Source organism: Nicotiana tabacum, chromosome 14 (assembly GCF_000715075.1).
Source record: "Nicotiana tabacum cultivar K326 chromosome 14, ASM71507v2, whole genome shotgun sequence".
Classification (NCBI taxonomy): Eukaryota; Viridiplantae; Streptophyta; class Magnoliopsida; order Solanales; family Solanaceae; genus Nicotiana; species Nicotiana tabacum.
This window is the reverse complement of record NC_134093.1, coordinates 1,449,065-1,475,332: the sequence shown is the minus strand read 5'-3', so window position 1 is coordinate 1,475,332 and position 26,268 is coordinate 1,449,065. Positions and strand designations below refer to the sequence as shown.

The 26,268-nt window shown below is 41.9% G+C and overlaps 1 pseudogene; it reads right to left on the bottom strand.

Moving 5' to 3' along the window:
* Positions 1-14,197: 14,197 nt before the first annotated feature.
* LOC142169364 (18S ribosomal RNA) lies at positions 14,198-14,484 on the bottom strand (annotated as a pseudogene).
* Positions 14,485-26,268: the final 11,784 nt, after the last annotated feature.

Sequence of the window (26,268 nt, the reverse complement as noted above, 5' to 3'; positions counted from 1 at the left end):
GGTCACCCGAATTCTCAAATGACGTGAATTATAGCACACAAAAATCTAGGAATCATCGCGAATTCTTGTTTTATGGCCTTAAAGCGCCAAAAAACAGGGAACAGACATGGCGAAACGATGACTATTGTTCATTAGGTCATTTTTGATGAGCCCGCAAAATTTTAGGAGATTCGGCCGACCGCTCGAATTCGTGCAGATAACCTGAACTATAGCACACGAAAATTTGGGAATCGTTCTGAATTCCTATTTTATGGCCCTAAAATGCCAAAAATGAGGAACGATCATGGCGAAACGATGACTATCGTTGTCATTTTTGATAGGCACGAATTTTTTTAGGAGATTCGAGGCCGCCGCCCGAATTCATTTAGATGGCGTGGACTATAGTCTATAGTACACGAAAATCTGAGAATCGTCCTGCATTTTTGTTTTATGGCCTTAAAACGCCAAAAAATGAGAAACGATCACGGTGAAGCGATGGCTATCGTTCATTAGGTCATTTTTATGGTCCCGCCAAATTTTAGGAGATTCGGGCCCGCCCGCCCAAATTCATACAGATGACGTGGACTATAGCACACGAAAATCTAGAAATCGTCATTAATTCTTGTTTTATGGCCCCTAAATCACCAAAAAGGAGGAACAATCATGGCGAAGCGATAACTATTATTCATTAGATCATTTTAGGGGCTCACAAAATTTTAGGAGATTCGGGGCAGACCACCCAAATTCATGTAGATAGCGTGGACTATAGCACATGAGAATCTCGGAATCGTCTTGAAACCGTTTTATGGCTCTAAAATGCCAAAAAATGAGGAACAACCATGGCAAAGCGATGACTATTGTTTATTAGGTCATTTTTATGGGCTTGCAAAATTTTAGGAGATTTAGGGCACGCAACCCGAATTTATACAAATGGCATGGCTATAGCACTTGAAAATTTGGGAATCATTCTGAATTCATGTTTTATAGCCCTAAACGCCAAAAAACGAGAAACGATCATGGCCAGGAAATGACTATTGTTCATTAGGTCATTGTTATGGGTCCGCAAAATTTTAAGAAATTCGGGGTCGGTCGCCCGACTTCATGAAGATGGCGTGGACAAAACACACAAAAATATGGGAATCGTTTTGAATTCCTCTTATGGCCTTAAAATGCGAAAAATAGGAGCGGTCATGGCGTAGCGATGGCTATTGTTCATTAGGTCACTTTTATGGGCTCGCAAATTTTTACGAGATTCAAAGCCGGCCGCCCGAATTAATGCAGATGGCATGGACTGTAGCACACGAAAATCTGGGTATCATCCCGAATTTCTGTTTTATGGCCTTAAAACGCTAAAACACGAAGAGTGGTCATAGAGAAGTGATGAATATTGTTCATTAGGTCATTTTTATGAGCCCGCAAAATTTTAGGACATTCGGGGCCGCCCGCTCGAATTCATGCAGATGACGTGGTTATAACACACCAAAATATGAGAATCGTCTTGCATACCTATTTTATGACCCTAAAACACCAAAAATGAGGAATAGTCATGGAGAAGTGATGAATATTGTTAATTAGATCATTTTTGATTGGCCCGCAAAATTTAAGGAGGGCTGGTCGCCCGAATTCATGCAGATGGCGTGGACTATGCACATGAAAATCTGGGAATCGTCCCGAGTTCCTATTTTATCGCCCTAAAATTCCAAAAAACGAGGAATAATTATGGCGAAGTGATGACTATTTTTTATTAAGTCATTTTTGATGGGCCGGTATAATTTAAGAAGATTCGGGGCAGCGCCCGAATTCATGAAGACGACGTGGACTATAACACATAAAAATTTGGGAATCGTCTTGAATTCCTATTTTATAACCCTAAAATGCCAAGAAAAGATGAACGGTCATGACAAAGCGATGATTATTATTAATTAGGTCATTTTTTATAGGCTCGCAAAATTTTAGGATATTCTGGGTCGCCCGCCCGGATTCATGCAGATGGCGTAGTCTATAGCACACAAAAATTTGGAATCATCCTAAATTCCTGTTTTATGGCCCTAAAAAGCCAAAATATGAGGAATGATCATGATGAAGCGATGACTATTGTTCATTAGGTCATTTTTTATGGGCCCGCAAAATTTTATGAGATTCGGGGTCGGCCACCCGAATTCATATAGATGGCATGGACTACACGAAAAATCTTGGAATCATCCTGAATTCCTATTTTATGGCCCTAAAACACCAACAAATGTGGATCGGCCTTGACGAAGTAATGACTATTGTTAATTAGGACATTTTTATAGGCCCACAAAATTTTAGGAGATTCGGGGCCGGTCGCCCGAATTCATGTAGATGTCGTGGACTATAACACACGAAAATCAGGGAATCGTCCTGAATTCCTATTTTATGGCTCTAAAATGACAAAAAACGAGGAACATTTATGGAAAAACGATGATTATTGTTCATTAGGTCATTTTTATGGGCCAACAAAATATTAGGAGATTTGGAACCGGCCACCCGAATTTATGCAGATGTCGTAGACGCACACAAAAATCTGGGAATCATTCTAAATTCTTCCTTTATGGCTCTAAAACGCTAAAAACTAAAGAGTGGTCATAGCAAAGTGATGACTATTATTCATTAGGTCATTTTTTATAGGCTTGTAAAATTTTAGGAGTTTCGGGCCCGCCCGCCCGAATTCATGCGGATGATGTTAAAAGCACACAAAAATCTGAGAATCATCTTGTATTCTTGTTTTATGGCCCCAAAATGCCAAAAAATGAGAAACGATCATGGAGAAGCGATGACTATTGTTAATTAGGTCATTTTTATAGGCCTGAAAAAGTTTTAGGAGATTTGGGGACGGTCGCCCGAATTCATACAGATGGCGTGGACTATAGCACATGAAATTTGGGAATCGTCCTAAATTCCTGTTTTATGGCCCTAAAACGCTAAAAATTGAGCAACGTTCATGGCGAAACGATGACTATTGTTCATTAAGTTATTTTTTATTTTCTAGAAAAAAATTAGGATATTCGGGACCGGCTGCCCAAATTCAAGAAGACGACGTGGAATATAACATATGAAAATATGAGAATCGTCCTGGATTCCTATTTTATGGCCCTAAAATGCCAAAAATAAGGAACGATCATGGAAAAGTGATGACTACTGTTAATTAGGTCATTTTATGGGCCTGCATATATGTAGGAGATTCGGGGCTGGTCGCTCGATTTCATGTAGATGGCATGGACTATATCTCATGAAAATCTGAGAATCGTCATGAATTCCTGTTTTTTGGCCGTAAAACACCAAAAAACAAGGAAAGATCATGGACAAATGATGACTATTGTTCATTAATTCATTTTTGATGGGACGGAAAATTTTCAGGAGATTCGGGGCCGCCTGCCTAAATTCATGAAAACGGCGTGGACTATAGCACACAAAATTTAGGAATCATCATGAATTCTTGTTTTATGGCCCTAAAATGTCAAAAAAAGGAACGGCTGTGGCGAAGTGATAACTATTGTTCATTAGGTCATATTTGATTGGTACCGCAAAATTTTAGGAGATTCGGGGTCAGTCGCCCGTATTCATGCAGATGACGTGGACTATAGCACACGAAAATCTGAGAATCGTCCTGAATTCCTGTTTTTGGCCCTAAAACGCCAAAAACGAGGAACGGTCATGGCTAAGTGATGACTATCGTTCATTAGGTCAATTTACGGGCCCACTAAATTTTAGGAGATCTGAGTCGGCCACCCGAATTCATGTAGATGACATGGAGTATAACACACGAAAATCTTGGAATCGTTTTGAATTATGGTTTTATGGACCTAAATCACCAAAAAATGTGGAACAGTCATGGTGAAGCATTGACTATTGTTCATTAGGTCAATATTTATGGGCAGCAAAATTTTAGGAGATTTGGGGCCCAACGCCCGAATTCATTCAAACGACGTGGACTATATAGAACAAGAAAATCTAGAAATCGTCTTGAATTCTGTTTCATAGACCTAAAATGCCAAACAACGAGGAACGATAATGGCGAAGCGATGACTATTGTTCAGTAGGTCATTTTTGATGGCCCCGAAAATGTTTAGCAGATTTTGGGTCGGCCGCCTGAATTCATGTAGATGGCGTGGATAACATACGAAAATCTTGGAATTGTCGTAAATTCCTTTTTATGGACCTGAAACGCCAAAAAATGAGGACCGATGTAATGGGAATCCGGCGAAATTCCGATGTTATGGTCCTAAAATGCCAAACAACGAGGAACCGTCATGGTGAAGTGATGACTATTGTTCCTTAGGTCATTTTTGTCGGGCCCGCAAAATTTTAGGCGATTAAGGTGCGGTCGTCCGGATGCATCCATAAGACGTGGGCTATAGGACACGAAAGTATGAGAATCGGGCGGAATTCTAGTTTTATGGCCGAAAAACTCCAAAAAAATGAGGAACTATCATCCATTAGTAGAGGCTTGTAGGCATATCCTGTCAGTTAGTGCAGTATGTTGGGCTTGTAGGCCTTGTATGTATATTTTGTTGGCTTGTCAATTGTAGTAGTTATGACGGCCTTGCCGGCCCAGCTTTATTTTGACATTTAGTCAGCGTTAGTTTCCATTTAGTTTTATATTTTGCTTCGTAAATTGTCTTGCAATGTGGCCCCTGGCCAAAGTATGACATTATATGTCCAGAGTTCCTGAGTCGCAAGTTGGTACGTAAGGATAGATGAGGCACTGGGTGCCGGTCTCGCCCCCAGGCTCGGGGCGTGACATAATCGTGATGTCTTTCTACATAATTGCGGGTCTCGTTATTAGCTCTTATTTGTGGTGCACGATTTCCTGGAATGTAGGTAGTAGTTATGATCGATTCGATAGAAAGGAAGAAATAGTCTATATTTTTCGTTGGGGGATTTCCGGGAAAAAATCATCGCATATTCCTCTGATTCCTTATAAAAGATATTCAATCTGTTAAAACAGAAGTTAAAGAGGGTATTTATGCTCGTCGTGTTCTTTATATGGACATCCGAGGCCAGGGGTTCATACTCCTAAATTTGCTACTTGAAGAGCAAAATCTTTCTCAAATTCTAGAGACTCAGAGAGAGATCAGAAGCAAAACTCGACAAGGCAAGGAAAAGGCGGAACCCAGGTGCTACACTAAAAGGGATCTGAAGAAAAAGAGTTTGCTCATCAGAAAACTTTCTAAAGACTAACTTTAGCATAAGAAATGGGCGCTAGCTAAGCTTGTAACTATTGTAGCTCCCCAAAAGCTCATCTGACCCCAAGGTAGTACATATCTTATAAATACACGCACCAGCCACATTCACTTGCTTATCTTAGACGATGTAAGTACACAGTGCCCCACAAGTAGGCTGCTTTTTTTGGAATGCAGTCCGAGATAACTATTGATTCCCCCCCTCCCCCCTCCTCCTTCCTCCGTGAGTTTAGCTGTAATGGTCGCAGACGTAGGAAGCAGTTCCTCTATGGGAAATTGAAAATGTTGAAGTAAGCTGTGACTTATAAGGGCCCACATAGAGAGGCAGGAGATGCATGAGCCGCCAGCCGGATCGACCAATAAATGATAGGCCAGAGAGATGGGCTCATTCGACTAACCAGTGATCCCTGGGCCTACCTAACACATATGTCCCTGAAATAGGGGATTAGTTGATCGGAAAGCTCAGGCAGGAGTAGGACATTTCATACAAATATTTCTAATCCGCTTGCTGGTGGTCTTCTCCTTAGAGTCAAGTGGCTTTCAGCTCCTCTCAAATCCATGTTGAGTATGAATCTGTTCTAATCCTGTCAAGGAAACATCAATAAAGACACTCTAAAATTACCCAATAGAGTAGAGTAAGCGGCACTAAAAAAACATTGTTTGTAAGATCTAGTCTTAGTGAGAGAGTTGGGATTGAGCTTTCACTAATACTAATAGAAGAATTTTTAGTAAAGGGAGGAAAGAGCTAGGTCTCGTATAGAAGAGCACCATCACCTTACTTAACAAAGGGCTTATGCGAAAGAGAGCATCGCTTCCCCGAGAAGATAATCCGCTTTCCTAAAAGCCCTACTTTATTGCTCTAGCTCTTGACTCATATGACACTGAAATTGGATATGTTCACGCTTAGACCTAGTTATGGAAATGCTTTTTATCTTTCTCAGAGCGGTCTGATCAAATAGGGGATCAGACCAGTCCTCGTATTTTAACTAGTCATTAATGGTCTTCCTACCAGAATGCCTTCTTGGTCGAAGAGCCCCTTTTTTACTAGTAAGGACACAGGAAGCAAAAAACCTTGTGCGAAGGGCGTTTTCTTCTCTGCCCTCTCCTCTCCAAAGCCAAGGGAGAGACTGCATCCCTTTCCTTCGATAGCACTTTTGGTTTCCTAAGGATAGCGGTAGCTGGGGCAAAGCCCGCTTTCTTCGCTCCGTGAATGAGAGAGAAAATCATAGGAAAAAACACGTTCTCTCTTTGCGAGATCCGAAAGTGGAGAACGCATAGCATTCTATGGGTACATAGGATCAAACGTAAAGCAGCGCTCTCTTGGCAGAGTTTTAGGCGACAAAAGACTTTAGTGCTTGTTGGAGCTTCTGAGCATAATGAATCGAAGCCAAAGACGGATCAAGGTAGCTTGCCTGCCACGTCGATAGGTGAAGATGAAACCACTATCAGAGAAAAACACAACAAAAAATTACCATTTTAGTGCTCGTACCTCGAGGTATTGTATATACATGTCCCTAAGAGGGAAAAAGCACTTTCTATCCCCCATGCTCCAAAACAAACAAACTTATCTAAGCACTTGGGGATCTAGAGCATGTCTTTCTTGTATATCCCTCATGTCGAGAGCAACTTCCTTAAAGATCAACGCAGGGAGCTGCGAGGAGAGGACTTTCAGGGCTCGATCTACCGCAGGTACACGACTGTTAAGCTCATCCAAGGCATATTTATGGAAGTAGTAGGGAACTCGACCGTTAAGTTTGAAAAAAGGATAGTCACTCCACTCCAAAGATAGTGCACACAGATTCTTCTTTCATTTTTCATTCCTTTTGGCTCGGAAACGCGGGCTGCTAGTGGGGTTATGCCCATTCTCCCTCTTCTTCCTCTTTACAACCTGAATAAGGAACCTTAGAATTCACCCTACATGTCGATGAAAAAATGGGATTTGAGAGGAGCTAAATGCCACTTGACTCTAAGGAGAGGACCACCAGCTAGCAGATTAGAAAGGTTTTATGGAATGTCCTACTCTTGCCTGAGCTTTCCGATCAACCAATCCCCTATTTCAGGGACATCTGTTTTAGGTAGGCCCAGGGATCACTGATTAGTTGAATGAGCCCATCTCTCTGGCCTATCATTTGTTGGTCGATCCGGCTGGCGACTCCTGCATCTCCTGTCTCTCTATGGGGGGGGGAGCTTTTTTAGACTAGTTTGTTGTTAGGAGTCCCTAGAGTCGAATTAATAATCAATAGAAGTTTACTGATCTGGATCTTCAATCGACGATCTACTGCTCCCTCTTAATAGCAGATGCCCATGCTTTGATTCGAAAGCCTTAGCCAGTGATGAATCCCCAGGTATTTAGTGTCTGGTTCGAAAGGACCAGGAAGAGAGGACTCTTTTTTTCCTCATCCCTTCAGTCCAGTTTGAACCCGTCCCAACAACAAACACCTTCCTACTGCAAGGTGAGACTCTTCCCTTCCCCTAGAATCCACTCCGGGTCGAAGGAGCAACTAGTCAAACTTCTTGAGCAGTCGAGATATTGAACAACGAACATTTGAAACAATTCCTTGCCTCACCCTGAGATGAGAGGGAAGGTCGATTTGACTCGAATCCTGGATCTGTTCTTGAATCCTACACCGGATAATGATGCGATGAGGGGAGTTTTTCTTTTTTTCATCAATACTGGCCCAGTCAAGGCTCGTCCATGCCCAATCCCGATGGGCCTTCGATTTGCCCCTACCCTAGCTCTATAATCCACTTGTCTTCCCCAGTCCCTGAAAGACCTCCAGGGGCCTAGCTCTCTTTATCCACTCGAGTCTGAAGTTCAGCGGCTTTCATCGTTGATGAACACCTACACTAATAAGACAAAGAAATGGAGAGTTTATGCCTTGAATGAATCAATAACAACAGATTAGTGGAATGAGGGATCAAGAGACGGATAGGGAGGGAATGCCCTATCAATCATTGACCCCATAACTTCGGGAGAAGCGGTGCTCTCTTATATTTTGATTAGGAAAGTGGCACATACCAGGGGTTAGCGACTGTTTGTTAAAAACACAAGATTTTTTTTGAAAGCCTATGATGCTCTGGAACACATACAGAAAGTTACCTACCGCTGACGCCTACCAGCAAGCTAGTAGACTTAACATACCAAAAATATCAGAATGACCTTATTTCACAGAGCTATAACATTCTCAAGTTAGAGTTTGACTATCTCTATTCTAAGTAGCATCCGAGAAAGCAATTACCTTTTTAAGACTCAATTACATCGAGTAATGGAATCGAACCAGGAAATTACATCGCACCTTTTCTAGGGGTGAAGACGATGCTCTCATTTGGGGATGTGCCTATGGTAGGCCTTCATCATAGGCTAGCATAGCAGACAATAATGCGAAATCCAGGAAATAGAGGGGGAATGAATGCCAAATCTGAAGCAAACCGAAAAGCTATTTCCCGTGGAGCGAGTCTAGTGCTTCCCTTTAACCTAGAAGCACTTAGTGAGCCTTGAGAAGAAAAGAAGTTGTGAGGGAATGCGATTTGACTGATATCATTCAGGCAATTTTATTCTTGTTGTCCTAGAAAATGGGGCTAGTGTTCAGTCTTGGTTGGTTCCATCTTGTTGCATGGTGATGACACCAGTAGCTGTTAGGAACAGATGAACGCTTTTCAAAAATCATTTACTTGCAATGCCTTTAGTGGACAGATAATCTTGAAAGTTTCGTGGACAACTGGCATACTTTGAATCGAGACATAATCAGTTTGGAGCGTGAGGCCAGCACAGCTTGCTGCAGAGGAGATCCTCTTGGTTGGGCGAAGCTAGAAGATGGCTGGACAAACTGCTATTTTGCATAGGGAGAGTAAGATAGGCTAGGTGCTTTTACTCAACTCGTGAAGGTTCATTTTTAGTTAGCAAGGATAAGGAAGCAAAGGTAGAATCCTTTAATAATATGTCTGTCATTACGTGTTTCCATTCCAATCATCATTTTTGATGATAAATCTCCACGTGCTCTGCCATATGAACTTGGAGTTCGTATCATGGTAAAGATAAGGTAAGGCTATGATTCTTTCTCGAAAATCAGACCGAATGCCTTCGAGTTATTGGCTCGTCCAACCCGACAACATTCATGAGTTGCTAGTTCAACTGTCCCTCGGAGACAGGGTCGAGAAGTACCATGCATGGTGTCCGTGGGTAAGCAACTGTTGCTTATCGATTAATAGAGTCAGATCCATGTCTGAGCCTTAAAATAGAACAAGACATTTGAATTATAGCGCACTAGGCTTAGCTAGACTCCTACTTCAAGTGCTGATTTGAATTTCTTAGTTGAAGGAGTGAGAATAGGCCTAAGGGAACAATCAATCCTGGGGTTCCTTTTGTCTCACCATTGGCTTCATTGGGATCATTTTCAAAGTATAGGAAGCAGAGAGGTTGCTAGTAGGTTTTTCTAAGTCCCTCTGTAGTCCAGTCCTTGAGTTCTTACTTTAGAAGTAGTGAATGTGGTAAGAGGTGTATAACTATTACCCTTTCCTTTAGTCATGAAAGGGCTATTTCCCCTACCTTTCTTTCTAGGCGCAGGATTTCATTCCCCTAGTGATTTCTGTCCTTCTAAGGGGTGAAAGAGAGATTGAATGCTCTAAGTTTAGTGTAAGGGTAAGGTAGAGATAGTCTTGGCAATTCATATACCATGTTTGTGAGGTATTATTATTATAATTCACATTATTATATTAGGTAATAATCGCCTTATTTCTGTCTTGTAGTACTGTCGGTCTAAGGAGAGGAATGGAAGTAGTTTTCTTGCTTCTTTTCTTTGGATCTGCTTATGTCTCTACTTCCTTGATGTGCAGATTAATTCTACTTTTCACTTTGCCATCTAGAGATAGTTTGCCCTGAGTTAGGATACAGAGTTGGAAGAGAATGCCAGTATATCAGTTCATCTTCATCAAAGGCCAAGATTTTCATGAATTCTATTATTTTGCGTCTCTTTGCTTCTAAGGAAGTTTCACGTTTAAGCTGATCCTCGAGGTCCAATAAAAGGTCACTCATCATCCCGATCTTATTAAAGGAAGAAGTAAAGTTTCTACGTACTTCCGTTATGGAGGGTGCAGGCAGGGGGGACGGCGGGGAGGCCGGCTCCACCGGTTGGTTTCCAAAGATGATCCCTCGCCTTGGTCTCCAAATAAATTTTTATAATAGTAAAAAGCACCTTAAAACCACGAATAAGTTGGAGATGAGGGTGATAAGTAAGACAAAGGCCTTCAAAGAGAAATGAAAGGATTGTTTTAGCATTTGTCCACTTTATCCAAGGAATCCCTTTCTTGGCATTTGTATTTGAGAGAGAGAGAGCTATGCTTAGGTCAGTTCCTTCAGTCAACTTTTTTGGTATGCCAAAAGTGAACTTTAGGTAAGTAAGTAGTCCCGTATGAAATTCATAAAATATTTATATCTGGCACTTGAGGAGGTCAATCTTAAGTGTTGGAAGCTACTGCTAAGGGACTCCCACTCATCTAGAAAGGATAGGCAATTGAGAGAGAATAGGGCGATAGAGACAGACACAGGAACTGAAATAGATTAAAAGATAACTTCCGTAGAGGAGGGGGCAAAGCTGCTTAGATAGGGCGATAGCCCGGATTTTATTGTTTATCCTTTCCTGCGCTTGTCTTGTATTGAGGTATACCGAAGAAATGAGTAAAAGTAGGTAACAGACGTGAGGGATTGCTATTTTTTATTAGTGAGGACAAGCACCTTTCATTTTATTCAATCTAATGGTAGGGCTTTAAAGAGTAGGCGGTTCGTATCTTTCTATGACCCCGTGTGGAAGGGAAGGAAGAAAGAAGGCGAACACAAATACTAAAAAGTTGTTCATCGGGACCCCCAAAAAAGGGGATAAAGAGCACAGAACGGGCTTTCCAAGCATAAAACAATCCCTACCTATACATTCCATGGCAACAGACAGAAGGCAGTTTTGTCGTTGTTCTTAACCCCAGGGACATTTCCGTTCCCAATAATCTCCATGAAAAGACTACCATGATTTAAATAACATAAATCACATAATTTTCTTTATAATGTACAGACTATCGATAGTTGTTAGGATGAATCGCACGTGGGAGAGATATAAAATCTCTTAGCAGACTTAAATCCCTTACTTTGCCATTATTTACAGAATAGGATTGTTCTCTAGAGTTCAAGAACAGATTCTTGCCTATCCCTTATTTGTCCATTAAGTCCGTTTTCCGAACATGACAGACAAATTTTTTTCTTTTTGGGAGGGTACTCCGAGTAGTAGGTACCTCGTAGGACCTTGAACCGTCTACTCGGGTCTTGTATGGATATGCAGGAAGGGGTGCTCCTAAGTGTGTGTAGGGGTTGTGTTTGTTCGCGAGAAAGGATTCCTCGTCAAGTAAGTTTGGGGGTGTGTGGACACACTTGTGCGAATTCGGATAACAGCTACAATGGAGTAGTTGAAGCATGCGATAGAAAGCAGAAAAACGAATTGATTGACTATTGAGTGCAAGCCCGTAAATAGACGACAATGGGTAGTTCAGGTGCGCCTAAAGTCAACTGCAATTAGAAGGCATGCCGAACTTGCCGCCAACAAACCTTTGACTTTGACTGTGAAAAGCGAAAAATAGGCACACAGTAGATTTTTGGTTGTCTAATCACACTCGAAATATCATGAATATCCTTCGTCGTCTCTCTTTAATTTTTCAGATATTTTTCAAGAGTTTGGTAGTACTTTTCATTGCTTCCTTTCTTATGAACTTTTTCTTTACTTGGACCATTCCATTTCTCGATTCCCTCGATTGGCTGCTTTCTTTAATGGTAGACATTCCTCTTTACGGCGGAGACGCTGGAAGGGGTGTTAGATCTTTGACATAACCAAGTCTTCTCGCGGCTGAAGAAGATCCAGGGGATCAGTCCGAGATCGAAAGAGCCTTGGATCAACTTGAATTGGCCAAGATTAAAGAACAAAAAGATCGCTTGGCCGAACATATTAGCCCTCTGATTGAATCGAAGAAGGCATGACTAGTTAGAAGATTGTGGCACTGCAACTTGGGTGAACTTCGATCACCAAGTGAGATGGTCGAAATTATTATTAACCGCTTCGCCAGCAAAGCTGCCTATAATGCCAACAAACCCAATGTCCCCAGGGCGAATTTACAGCACTTGAGGGTTTGGTTGACACGAGCACAACAATCGGCGGAGCGGGATGGTAAGGGAAACATGAGTATAAAAATCATATTTCTTCAATAATTGAAGGATATTTCAAGTAGAAGAGCTGATGTATTGTTTCCCATTTAAATTTCTCTTACATTCTACGTCCCCAAAATGGATCTTATCAGTCACATTTTCTATGATTATCTCTATGACCCACTACTTTATGTTAGGAGAGCACTAAAATGCAACTTCGATCGGATGTGGGTATCAAATCCCGCCGCTGAGATGTCCAGCGGATTCCTGGGCCTTGATGAATGGCCGACCACGCACCAAGGGTGCCAACTTTCGTAAACTTCTTTTATGAGGAATAGTACCTTGTGAGGGTGCTAGATTCAAGATGAAAATAGTTCTAATCTTCCCCACTCCACCTAATTTGGCAAAGAACTCACGGCGATCTCTGGGAAAACCACACGACTGATCGGCTAGCCGTAGTCGTATATCAGCAACGCTCAATGCGGGATTTCTGTTGGATCAGATCTTTTGGGAAGCTTTTGGACCGAGCGAAAAGGGCTTTAAGCCTTCACGCAAGCAAGCGCGAGAGAAGCGGAGCACTAAGCTACTGCTTCCCCCGGCTGACTATCGAACCTCTTTCCATAGAGATGTTTTTACCTAAAATTCGACCTGGACACATAAATAATTCTCGGTGTCAAGAGAGATTTGAGATTCCGTAAGTAACTCAGTGAGTGCTTTCTAAGAAGGGCTTGGAAGAAGAAAATGAAATAGGAACAACCGCGTTGGTCGTAATAGATCGACTTTCAATCTAGTTCTTGCTCTAGCATCTTAAGAGGTGGAAGAAAATGAACCTCGACAACCCAGAGATCGCGGAGTCCGCATCAACAAACATAGGTCCAATATTTGCGTGTACGAGCTAGCCATCAACAGACAGACATCCTTTTACAGTTGACCCTCTCTTCCAGATCCTCACTTCTATAAAACAAATCACTCTCCTCTGGAGTTCTCTCCTATAGTTTATTTAATTGAGTGAAATTAGACCAGTAGTATTTCTGAATGTGATAGTTGAGAACTGTGATTCTTCGCTCGATCAATTCTTGCCATCACACTCTGGCTATTATAGCAATCGCAATTAAAGTATAAATGAAAGGAGTGAAACAAAGTGTCGCTTCGGGAAACATGGGTATTTAAAATCTTAAAAACTCGTAGGTTCCCAATTTTAAAGCAATTCGTGCCAAAATGACGGATCCTGATTCTTCGCTCTATTTCAATCATTTCTTTTGGTAGATGGACTACCCGGGCATTCCCTGTCTTCCCATTCCTCTAGCTCTCATTTCTTGCATGCGCTTTGTGCTCTTGGCTTAACAACATCAAAGAGGAATCAAACCTCTTCCAGTTCTGTGTTAAAAAAATCCATTTGATGTCCTTAGTCTTTCTTGTGCACTTTTTTTAGTCTACTTAGTCTATCTGAGTGGGCTTGGTTGGTAGGGTCAGGGTCTTTCGCATTCTTATCTAAAAAAGAGTAAGAGGGCGGTTCCCTCAATTGCGGCATCGCCTTCATCATCCCTTGGATAGGTTGATGAGCTTTTGGACAATTCAATATGAGCGAACTCCAGAAGTATCAGACCGTCTGTAATGGCTCGTCCCTAGGCCTCTCTTCAACTTCCTTTGAGGTTTGAACTGCCAACCAACTCTTTCGACTGCGAGTCATCAAAAGAATGAATGACCACTCGCTCTGCTCAGGGCGATCACTTGAACATGGCGGGATTGATCGATCTACATCAAAAATTCTGGCTTCCCTTCCCAGGAATGCATCTCTCTTCACTGATTGTAATGATTTAATAATAATTTACTGATATTGCTGGATCGGGCTTTTGCCTATTATCCAAGATTCCCTACTGCTGCTCCCTGTGGGAGTCCAGGCCGTGTCTCAGTCCTAGTATGGCTGATCATCCGAAAAGACCAGCTAAGCATCATTGCCTTGGTCAGCCTTTACCTGACCAACTACCTAATACTACGCAAGCTCATCAAACAGCGCTTTTTAACTTTCTTCAGGATTTTTCCCGAACTGTTTGGCAGATTCCCACGCGTTACGCACCCGTTCGCCACTTTGTTCTCAACACTTCTCACCTCCTGGGCGAGACAAGCTACCTTTAGCTAGGAGCTTATTTTCCTTCTGCCCAGCTCCCCGAAAATAACGTTCGACTTACAAGTGTTAAGTATATAGCTAACGTTCCTTCTAAGTCGGGATCAAACACTTTTTTTGAGTATGATTGGGCCCTGCAGTGGTAGAACCTGGTGAACCGGGCGTACTATTTCCCAACCTTCTGTGAACTTTTCTTCTCTTATGATTTTTGCTACTTCCTTTTTGATAGTATTGGTCTCGTTTAGAGTATGAGTCTAGTCACTCAACTAATCCACTCATGGAGTGTGTTTGGTATAGTAGTAGTCTGGTAGTTGAGACTTCGCCCCTTCTTCTTCAGTAAAATCGAGCCCAACTATTATATTGATTATGCCAAACATAGCTTTAGAGGCTCTTACTAGATAGGGCAGCAGAATAAAAGTCTCACTACTAGCTTTTAGTCTTAAGCAGGCAGCGGCAGTCAGGAATGAATGTTATACTAAACTATCCACCATTTCAATAGGACAGCACTTGCTTAGTCTTTTTCTAGCTTGATTGTGAAGCATGATTTGGAAAGGTCAGCTGAAATATGGTATATATAAACATTCAAACCTATTCCTTTATAGCTGGCCCCAATGCATAACGTCAAGTTCCTCCCACATACATATGAAAAGTAATCCAGCCGTATTAGCTCATCAACTCGCCTTAACGCACCCTCACTATATAGGTGCAGACTTGCGTACGGTATCACTTGCCTAACAGCTGCCAAAAGCAGAAGCTTCAATGTTGACGGGCTTATTGTCTCCTTTCTTATCTAAAAAAAAAGGAAAATAAGAGACGGATCACTCCTCGAGCAGTCGTTAACCGTTGCGCCTTCCCTTCTACTTGCACCATTTCTTTGTGAATGCTTTGCTTTGCTTTTTGTCGTGCTACTTCCGCTAGCAACCAGCTTCAGATTCTCCTTAAGGCACCGTGTTGAGTAGGGATTTGAATAGAAACTCTATTTTGGGGCTCAATGTTGTTGGACTCTACTCCTCTCCCCGGGCTCGCTCTGCTCTATGACCAAAGCTTCAACTCAATCACTTGGACATAGGGATTTGACCTACCAACTGTAGGATCGGGTGCGAGAACGGTATCCGTTGCCTGCTTCCCCCTCCCAATAATATGTGTTTACCAACCACCCGCTTACTACAAGAATGTATCATGATGAGAATCAAAGCATTCTTGTGAATCCCAGTTCTCCTGTCTTCTTCGGGTCCTTAATAGAACTCAAAACTAGGTTTCTTCTGTATAAAAACTATATCTTTCTAATCCTCAGAGATTGAATTGAAAGTCAACTGAATGTGATGAAAGGTTATATGCTTAACACATGCAAGTCAAATATAATATGAAGGCTTTATCTTCTAAAGGCAGGGGTAAGGACTCCATTGCGGCATTAAGTAAGGAGTTAGAGGAAATCAAGGCGCATCCACTTCGTTATCTCAGTCTCTTTTTGTGCAAAGAGGTAGAAAAGATTCTGACCTTCTAATTACATTCACATCTAGTGCAGTGGATTGGAAGCATGCTACCTTGACCATCTTCCGAAGTTATAAATAATTTACTGATCAAAGGCTATGAAAAGGAGATTATCAATACTGATTCCTGGCGGTTCCGCTAATCTTCCTATAAATTCCATTCCTAAAAAACCCGGCAATCGTAGACTGGCTTGGTTTATCTAGTCGTGATAAATGAAAGGCACCTGCTCTTATTCCACACAGTCAAAGAAAAAGGCCATCTTCTCAAAGTCCGTTTTTCAATAGACCTCCACTCCTTATACGAAATAAGATCTTTCCACTTCTTTTTTTCAAAGTTTTTTTGTTCCTACTAACATAACATCCCCTTTATCTTCTCTCTTCCGGAACGCAAAAATAAGCTTTGTGACCAATTTCTTTGAGTCATCTTCTTTTTCGTGCGTGATAGAGCGTGAGCTCGGGAATGGAGTAAAAGAAAGATGAGTTAGAGAACGGATGGAAGTCAATTCTAACCCTGCTAGGGAAAGGCGATCCACGTCATGCCTTTCTATGCAATATTCTTGCGGGGGTCTAAACTTTTTTATTTCATATTTTAATTTGAGAGGTAGACGTTCAATGGCAGCAATCGACTTATTTCTGTATTACAGATTTCTTGTAGTACTGCTCTCTTTTCAAGCGAATCTTTATTTTAACTGCATTCCCTATTGCAAAGAAATCAACCTCGGTTCTTTTTGTTGATAAGCAGCGATGGACTAAGTGAGTCAAATAACGCTGGTGCGAACCATGTTGGATGATGGGTGAGGGTGAGAAAGAAGTCATGCTCTGTGTCGGAACCTGAACCGTGGTGGTGCTCTTCTACAACTTCTTCTACATAGGCTCTGTAACTTCTGGAATTGAAAAAGGAAGCTTTTCCAAGCCGGGTACTTCTCCTTTATCCCTTGCCTTGCGTTTTTTCTCGGCCACTCTCTGTTCTTAAGTAAGGGTTCCCCTCTCTAAAAAAAAAAGAATATGTTAATCGTTACCGATACCAGACAGAGTTGCTTTTCCTTGCTCCAGAGAAGATTGGTATTCTTAGAGTCGCATTCAACCCCTTTGAGTTCAATTAGGGGGGGGAACCCTTTGTAGTCAACTTGCTCCCAATGAAGAGGTAAGGGGCGTAGCGATAGTCGAATAGGGTTGGTATATTCACCGGGTGACTCAAAAGCAGGCTCTTAAAGACCACTCAATACCTTGCTTTTTCAAATACCCCTGCAGCTGTTTCTAGGAGATGTACTTTCTACCATTATCTGACTTAAGTCTTTTTATAGAAGCATTGTATGGATTTTTAACAGTCTTTTGATACAAAGGAAGGATAAAATTAATCTCATCCTTAGATATTTGTTGATAAATAGTAGTAAGACAAGAGAAATAATCCAAAAAAGTCACAAAATTATTATAACCCGACCCGAGTCGATCGACGGCATTTCACTCCTAGCCCAGAAGTGAAGGGCTTGTTTGCGACTAGCAGTAGCTGGCAAAGGTCTTTGACGCATCTATTAGCTGAAGAGGCCTAAGGATGGTCTTTTTCCTCTCGTACCATAGGTAGAAAGAACAACCAGTGTCAGAGAGTAAGGGGGTTTTCTGGGGCTTTGTAGCAGGGCCACTTATATTGCAAAACTTTTAGAGAAGGGATGAAAAGTATTTCGTGAGAAGAGATGGTAGGCTTGATACGGATATAGCTGCTTATTACCTACCTTAGAATCAAGCAGTCCAGCTCGGCTATACCCGCCCTAATTCCCCCTATTCAGGACAGATGGAAGCAGGTTATGGATATGTTCAAGTTGGTCGATCAATCCCTCATTTCTTTCCCCTGCCTCCGAATACCTTAGAATAGATTTGATTGGAAAGAGGGTGAGGAACTAACATAGTGGTCTGACTGCTGGGATCCCAATCGGCCTGCAGTAGCGGAAAATAGAACTATCGAATCACGGGTGACTCGCTTTATCGGGATGGGAAGAATTGCAACATCGGCATTAATTTCCTTCCCTAAATCGATCCATGCTCGACTAATAGGATGAGTCATGTGATTGACCTGACATTTTATTAAGATGAACTTCGTTCTGCTGAACATACAACTTGTTTTTCTGCTTGTTTTGGAAGCTTGAAATGACAGACAAGTGGTGATTATGAGACGGTCTTGCTACTGAGCTTCTTGTCTTCCATATTTCTTTATTGTGAGGTCTGCGCAATAAGAACAATAGCGCTTCCTCTTTCTTTTTCTTTGACACCATGAGATTGGAAATCAATGCTTTTGCGCGAAGTCCTTGTCATTGTGGAAAACTGGTACTTTCTTATAGTTGATCAAGGCTGCTTGAACTTTCAAACCTTGTCAGGTCTTGGAATCGGGCTAGGAGCAGCTATTGAATCTGGTGATGGCATCAAATATATTCTACCCATAAAGGCAGTTCTTTTATATGGCAACACTAGATTGGCGAGACAAGAGAGAAAGCTTAGAAAGTAGTAAGGTGTTTATGGGGATTGCCTTACAGGTAGTGACTATACCACTTACATATCGAATAGATCTTACTCACAATGGAGTCATTTCGATATGACCTAGGAACTTGCAGAATACCGAACTTGGATAATCGGTAGAAGAATGATTGGCTAGATCATTTGCTTCACTATGGAAGAACCCCTTTCTACGCTACGTTCCCAATAAAAAACCGTCATCCTTCTGTCGCCTGTTAGCCACACTAGACCAAGAAAAGGCAAACTAATCAACCAAGACTCAGTCACGACCTTTGTACCCTCGCGACTACTTTCCTTCCCAGATCTTGCATCCATTATCTTCGCTTTTCAGATATGGTGACATTACTTGTATGGGGGAAGTGCCAGATCTTTACGGATCATAAGAGATTGAGGTACTTGATGACACAGAAGGAGTTGAACCTTCACCATGATGGCACACATCTATTCCGGGGATGAATATGTGTTCCTTAGGACAGTGACCTGTGCCATGATATCTTGGAGGAGGCGCATAGCTCACCTTTTTTCCTGCACCCAGGGAGCACGAAGATGTACAGGACGATCCGCCCACACTATTGGTGGAAAGGTATGAAGAGGGATGTCGCTGAGTATGTGGCTAAATGCTTAGTGTGCCAGCTGGTTAAGGCTGAGCACCAAAGACCAGCAGGACCTTTACGACCAGTTCAGATACCACAATGGAGGTGGGACGAGATAGCCATGGACTTTCTCTCTGGATTGCCGAAGACTGCAAGGCAACATGACGCCATTTGGGTGATTATTGATCGGCTGACCAAGTCAGCTCACTTCCTGCCGATCAGTATGACTTACTATACAGGCAAGCTAGCCCAAATATATATTGATGAGATAGTGCGCCTACACGGGATACCATCATCCATAGTATCAAACAGAGATCCATGGTTCACTTCAGCCTTATGGCAGAGCCAATAGAAGGCTTTGGGTAGCAGAGTGAGTCTTAGCACAACCTTTCATACTCAGACCGATGGCCAGTCTAAGAGGACCATCTAGACATTGGAGGCTATGCGGAGGTAATCCCTTGATTTTCGAGGTTGTTGGAACATACATCTACCCTTGGTTACATTCGCCTATAACAAGAGTTCTCAGGCGAGTATAGGCATGCCACCTTTGAGGCACTCTATGGACGCAAGTGCAGGACTCCTCTATGTTGAGATAAAGTAGGGGAGAGAGAGAGATTCTTGGGCCAGAGATTGTACAGAAGACCTCTTCCTTCAGTCCGGTTAGTACATGGTTATGTCGTTTAATTTGCGCCTATTTATTCCTTTAAGCTTATATCTTATACCATTGCAATCAGACTCATTGGATATGTTCCTTTTCTCTTCAACTATCGAGAGTCGTACGGGTGAGGAGGTGAGCTCTAAGCGTATACACATAGATAGATCTAGGTAAGCGACCATCAGCGGTATGGGTAGCAGCTACTATCAGTACGCCGGTCTAAGGCTGTTCGTAGAGGTAGGTCATAGAGATTTATGAAGGGCTATCTTTAGCATAAATAGCATGGTTAATTATAGAATAGCGTGATGGTCGTAATAAGATCATAAATAAGGTAAATAGTCTGGAGTGGATGTCTAGATTAGGGTGGCGGCATCACACATATATCATGTGTGTCGTGAGTGAGAGGGTGGTCGTAGATCAGCCCTCAGCTATTCTTTCGAAATTATCGAACATGATGACTTATCAGCTTGAGGCTTCTTTTCTTTTCAAGATAAGTAGAAATTTCATAAGAGAAGAAAAGTTCACAGAAGGTTCTTCAATAGTATGCCCGGTTCACGGGCTCTACCATTGCATGGCCCAATTCCCATTCTCCCATTACTCAAGTCGTCCAAGGGACAGGATCCTCGCATTGTAAAAGTTTCCGTTTTATACAACTCATGCTATCTTTCTTCTGTGCATATCTCTGTTTTAATAACTTTTAGGTTTATACCAAATCGACCGTAGAGAGTTCATTAGTATCTTGTAGATATATACCATAGATGTATCATCCTTTATCTTTGCTTCTTATCTTCTAGAGAATATGTCTGATACAAAGCCTTCGAAAGGACTCTTTTTTTTCTCAAACAAGTAGCCCCTTAGCGGGAAAATTCTATAACCCAAGTTTCGGGCATAAAAAAATTCTTCGCTAAAATAGACGCCTACGAATTTACCTGTTGGGAAGGTTAAAGCATTATGTATATCCTTAGAGGGTAAGAAGGCTTTCTCTATTGTAGAGAGGACACACTACAAAAGCCTTAATAAATCCAAAGAAGTTATCCAAATCCGCCTTTTCTAAATTATTATGCCAGACGTCCCGGCTTGGGAGCCCCGTTCGCCTGGCATCAGAAAAGTTTTCATTATAAATGAATATAAGGAGTTCATATCGTAATAGTCAAAAATTTAACCATAGGTCTTATAGACATCGGCATGTCCTCCATAATAACCATGCCGAATGAAGCGTTCTTGGTTTCGAGTTGGTATATAGATGGGCCAACTCTTTGGGTCGTAATAGTGCATACGAAAGATTCATAGAGCTAGCGATGATAATGTTATTGTATCAACGATGTCTATTTTGTACAGATTCCAATAAATCTCTTGTGCCTTCAGCATAACGCCACCTAAGACACGAATATCTTGTTTCAGATAAGCCAATAATTGTTGACCTATCTCCGAAAGATACTCAAGTCGTAATTTCTCATAGGGAATGGTGCCTTTAGAACCTAATTTCGGGCATAAATACTTGGCCAAGTTATTTAGCGCAACGGGAATGAGAAGGTAGGAATCCTTTATACGGAACAATAATTTTATTTTTCTCATTTCCACGATAGACTTTTAACTCATATATTTTATGCTTCCTCATCACCGTTTGGAAAGAGCACTTACCGATCTGAGAAGTAAAAGCTCTCGGTACTATAATTCCATCGTATCATGAAAAGTTATGGAAATAGACCGTTCGAATTTCTTTTTCATCTGATACCACAGCTGTTAAACGCTCTATAAAGTCGAGCATCATATGTTCACTTCGTTTTTTGAAATCTAATATTGAGAAATTGTTATCTTCACTGAAATATGTTTCAATATAATACTCAGACTTGGAAGCAAGATCTTCACCCGGCTTAACCACTAAGAACCCCAATGCACAAGGAACATGAACATCGTCATGGAGAGCAGTCTATATATCGACTGAATGGGCTCCTTTTTATTTTCTTAATTGTTTTCAGTGCGGGTATATGATCGGGATGATGACTCTTCTTATTGTGTGATTTCTACGCTGGCATTTGAGTTGTCTCCCTTCCTCTTTCAATCAAAACACTCGACGCAGATAGCTTCGGTGGCCCCCGCTTCTGCCTCTATCATGCGGCGATTGCCCCCCCTCCCTCCACACCCACAACATAGAGGAGCTGCTCCAACATCCGTACTGAGATTACTAATGATGGATGGAGGTCGAGGGTAGAATATGTTCGGTGCCTCGCCCTTTTCTCCTTCGCCATAGACTAAAAATAATGGGCATATCATTGATAAAGAAGAGGCATAAGCATCGCCTCGCGATCCAATCCATCTTCCATGGCCTCCCCAACACACTCTTGATATGAAAGCTCCCGCTATAGAGAAGAGATCGAAAGTCTGGGTCCCCTCGATCACCCTCCCTTGAACCTGAACTGGTTGAGAGAGATGAACCCGTACCACATTTTTTCGAATCAAAACCCCCTAACTAGAGATGGAATTCCAGAACCTAAACAACTCAGTTGAGAGCTCCGTGAATGGTTCAAGGGAAAATCAACCAATGATTGATAGGCCATTCCCTCCCTATCAGTCTCTTTATCCCTCATTCCACTAATCCGTTGTTACCGATTCATTCAAGGCGTAGACTCAAAATTCTACCTCTCGAACACTGGATCTTATCGAAATTAACCTTTTGGCCATTACAACATTACAATCACCTTCTTACTTCTTTCCAGAAAGATTTTTTGATTCTTAATATTTCGTTTATGGCTATTAAAGGAATGGGAGAAGCTATAGTGCATATCACTTTTCACTTTCTCGTCAGTCCAGACCTTGTCTTTTGTTCTATTAGCTATGGAGTCTTCCTCTGGTTCTTCCCGTCTCTAGTACAGATCAAATCACAGGATCTCTGTATGTATGCGCTGAGGAGCTATATCTCCCGGACGAAAGACTTCTAAACCCTGATTTCCAGAATAGCAGCAATCGACTTATTTCTGTCTTACAACTTTCTTGTAGTACTGCACTCTTTTCAACAGAATCTCTATTTCAACTGCATTCCCTATTGCAAAGAAATCAACCTCGGTTCTTTCTGTTGATAGGTTAGTTTGATGTAAGGTGTGAGCCTCTTCAGTTGCAGTGAAAGTTCCCGACTCTTTCATAACATAAATATTGTTAACCTCGTCAGCAGACGAATCCGTAGAAAGAGCTGCCACTTAATAATTTGCCGAACCAACAAACTTTTACAAAAAAGTGCAAACTAGGGTGATCGTAGATCAGGGGAAGGTTTAGAATCCTATGGTCTCCCCCTTTAAGAAGTATGTAAAAAGGCGATAGGGCATCTCAATCTGGCTCTCAATCTATCGTGTAAAGAACGAAGACCAATCAAGATTTTTTTTCATTGAAAATGAAGAAGGATGATGATGGCCTACGGTGCGTCTTATCTGAAGGGAACACGGTTTTTTGACCATCGGGATATGATTGCCAGCCTCTCTCCTCATTCCGCCCTTCCTAAAATGCTTTGTCTTTATTTAGGTGAAGGCAAATAGGTCAGCGCACTAGCCAAAGACTTCCAGTCTATTTAACAATGAAAGATTGATTCTTGATCTTCGAGCGCTTGTCGCATGAGGCCTTCGGACAAGACTACTTACTCCAGTAGGTTAGTAAGCTACCTCTTCCGCTTTCAGGCAAGGGTAGCTCTGAAGGGAGAGTTGAGCGGAACCAAGGCATACGTGTGCGCCTCTCGTAGATGAATACCGACTCAGTCTGCTCCTACTGCCGCTCTGGATAAGAGCGCTAGTGGAAATGGGGACCTTATCTCAGGTTACCCCTTAGTGCTGGTATGGTGCACTTCGTCAGCAGTGGTTCATTTAGCAAGCAATCTTATTGCTTGAAAGCACACACAGCACACAGTAGGAGAGTTCGGCTACATTTATGTTAAGTCTGGTCGCTCGGGCCGTTAAACCTTTTGATTATGGTATGGTATTTCTACCTCTCGAACACATGGATACCAAGCTCAAATTCATTAATACTAAATCATAATAGACTACTTTGACCATCTTCAACATAATATCTCTTGCTGGTTCAGCTCATCAAACTATTACAAAAGAATCCAGCGGAGACAAAGAAAGAAGCCATTTTTACGGTATTTTCGCTTCCAGTATGGATCCATGCTAAACCAAAGAGTGGGGCTAAGTGAGGGGCATAGAGATACAATATTCATACTCGAGCTACTCAAATCCAGTAGGAATAGTAGGATCTAGTAGGAGCTTGCCTTGGAATGCAGTGAGGGAGCACAGAGCTATTGAATTATTTCATAACCCAAGGAGAAGTAAGCCTATGGGTTGTTTCGAAGCTTAGTAGCTCAAGCGTACTTGCGTGTTAAAGGGGCACATTTGGGCTACTAAGTGGAACCAGGGTTAGTGTGGCCACAACTACAACTACTGGCACTTCAAATTAGATTCTAAGGGTGCTACTGAAAGCCTTTTTTTAGGTCATGCAATAGGGATGTAAGCCTCGAAAGCCTTTGGTACTTCGGTAGGGTCAAACGGCTTTCTTTTACCCAACTTGGCGAATTACATCCCCGCAATTGGTGGAACCTGTGGTCGTATCAAAATAGAAAGAGGTTCTAGGTAACCGTTAATGGAATATCCGAGGCAATAATTTTTAGCTTTGTGGAGTCAACTCGTCTTCCCCGAAGCGGAACCCACATATAAATTAGTGTATACATATGCACTTACAGGTACAGATACAGAAGGTGCAATCAGAGCTTTCTCATTGGGGGTCTCCTAATGAGAAAAGATTCATTTTTAAGAAGTTCATTTAATAAAAAAAATTCACGTGGTTCTAGTCTCTTTTCGATTGCTTGACAAAGGGGAAAAAAAGAAAAGCCCTATACACCAAAAGTAAAAAGGAGAAATCCCTTTATCACGAGATTGACTTTTTGAAGTCAATAAAAGATCATATAATAAAGTGGCGGGTTAGATAGCAAGAGCAACTAGATCAGTAATAGAAAAGGTGGCTAAAATGGATAGATCTCTTTTACCCGGGGGTCCAGCCACCTGTTCTGGAACTTCCAGTTCCAATCGAAGCATATAGATTCGTAAATAGATTTGTATGCATAGCCACTTCAGCCGTGCTCGTCCCTTACTACTAGCCCTTGGGCTTGCCTTACACTTTTATTCAAGCTAACTAGACAGGTAGGCAAATCCGATCCCCAATGCGAAACCAAGTAGTAAGGCATTGGAGATCGTAGAGAACTAAGGAGAGAGGCTAGTCTTCCTACTCAGCATAGGATTTCTATCAGTCGCTCTCTTGCAAGTGCTCATCTAGCGCTCTCTCCTTGATCTCTTCTATTTATTTTTAGCCGGATTCGGCCTTTTAGCCATCCCTTCGATCAAATAGAACCTTATGAATTGAATCTTAAGTAGGGGCTTAGCCCGCCCGCCTACCAATCAAAGAGGCTGAGACTAAGCGTAAGCTCACCCGGAACCCATCGAGCACTTTTAATAATGTATTGGCATAGGCGGTCCCTGTCTCAGTGTAGGACATAGTGAAGAGGGAAAATAAGATCAAAATATATGACTTTTTTAACTTCTAGATCTATTTCCAAATACCCTGAAAGCAGCAAAGAAAGCAACAAGTGAAGAGATAAGGCCTCTCATTTCCATTAGGGCCTTCTGCTACTTTCTCTCTTCCCTAGCGCCCTTTTTTTTTTTACTTTTTTCAAAGGGCCATGCCGGTACGATTTGTTTAACCTTTTTCCGGATCTTCATCTTGCCTTATGAGCTTATGCACTGAGTGTCGATGTTAAGGATCCTTTAGTTCTTAGCGAGGGCTTGACCCGTTGAGGAGGACATCTTCTTTTGCATCTCTCTTCTCAGATCGCCCATGATGGGGCCCCTTGTCTACGTCGTCGAAGAGATGGTCTTGGGACCCCATCTCCCACAATAGACATAACAATTTGATTATTCCTATTAGATATGAGATAGCTCTTTATAGCCTCTATGGCTACTTCTCTTAAAAGCCTCGGTTGTCACCCCCGTAATCAAAAGACTTATCTTCAATTTCGTAAGGGAGACATCGGCACGACATTGTAGTAATATTATTATATTGAATAAGAATTGTAGTAGGGTATGGGGCGCTAAAGAGACATTACTGACTTGAAGCTCTGACCTCGGCTGTGAAACTAATGTTTTTAAGTTTCTTCCTTAGGATGATAGTTTATATAAATAGACCTATTTGCCGAAACGTAGCTTTCATTCATATATAGAACTCGAAAAATAGTCAGACTAAATGAAAAAGGTAAGGCTTGAACTGGCATTGCTGGAACCTACGTTTAAGGGTCGCTAACAAAAGGTGAAAGGAGGCCCTAGAGGAAGAATCTTTATACGAGTTCGAGGCGTGTAACTTATAATTACAGTTAGTCGACTCAATAGAAGAATTAAATAGGTCGGATCAGTGGGGGGAAGTGACATCCAACTTAGGAAGCTCGGTACCACTAGTAAGAGGAGTGGCCAAAGGACAAGAATCAAGCATATTTGCACGAGGCAAGATATCTAG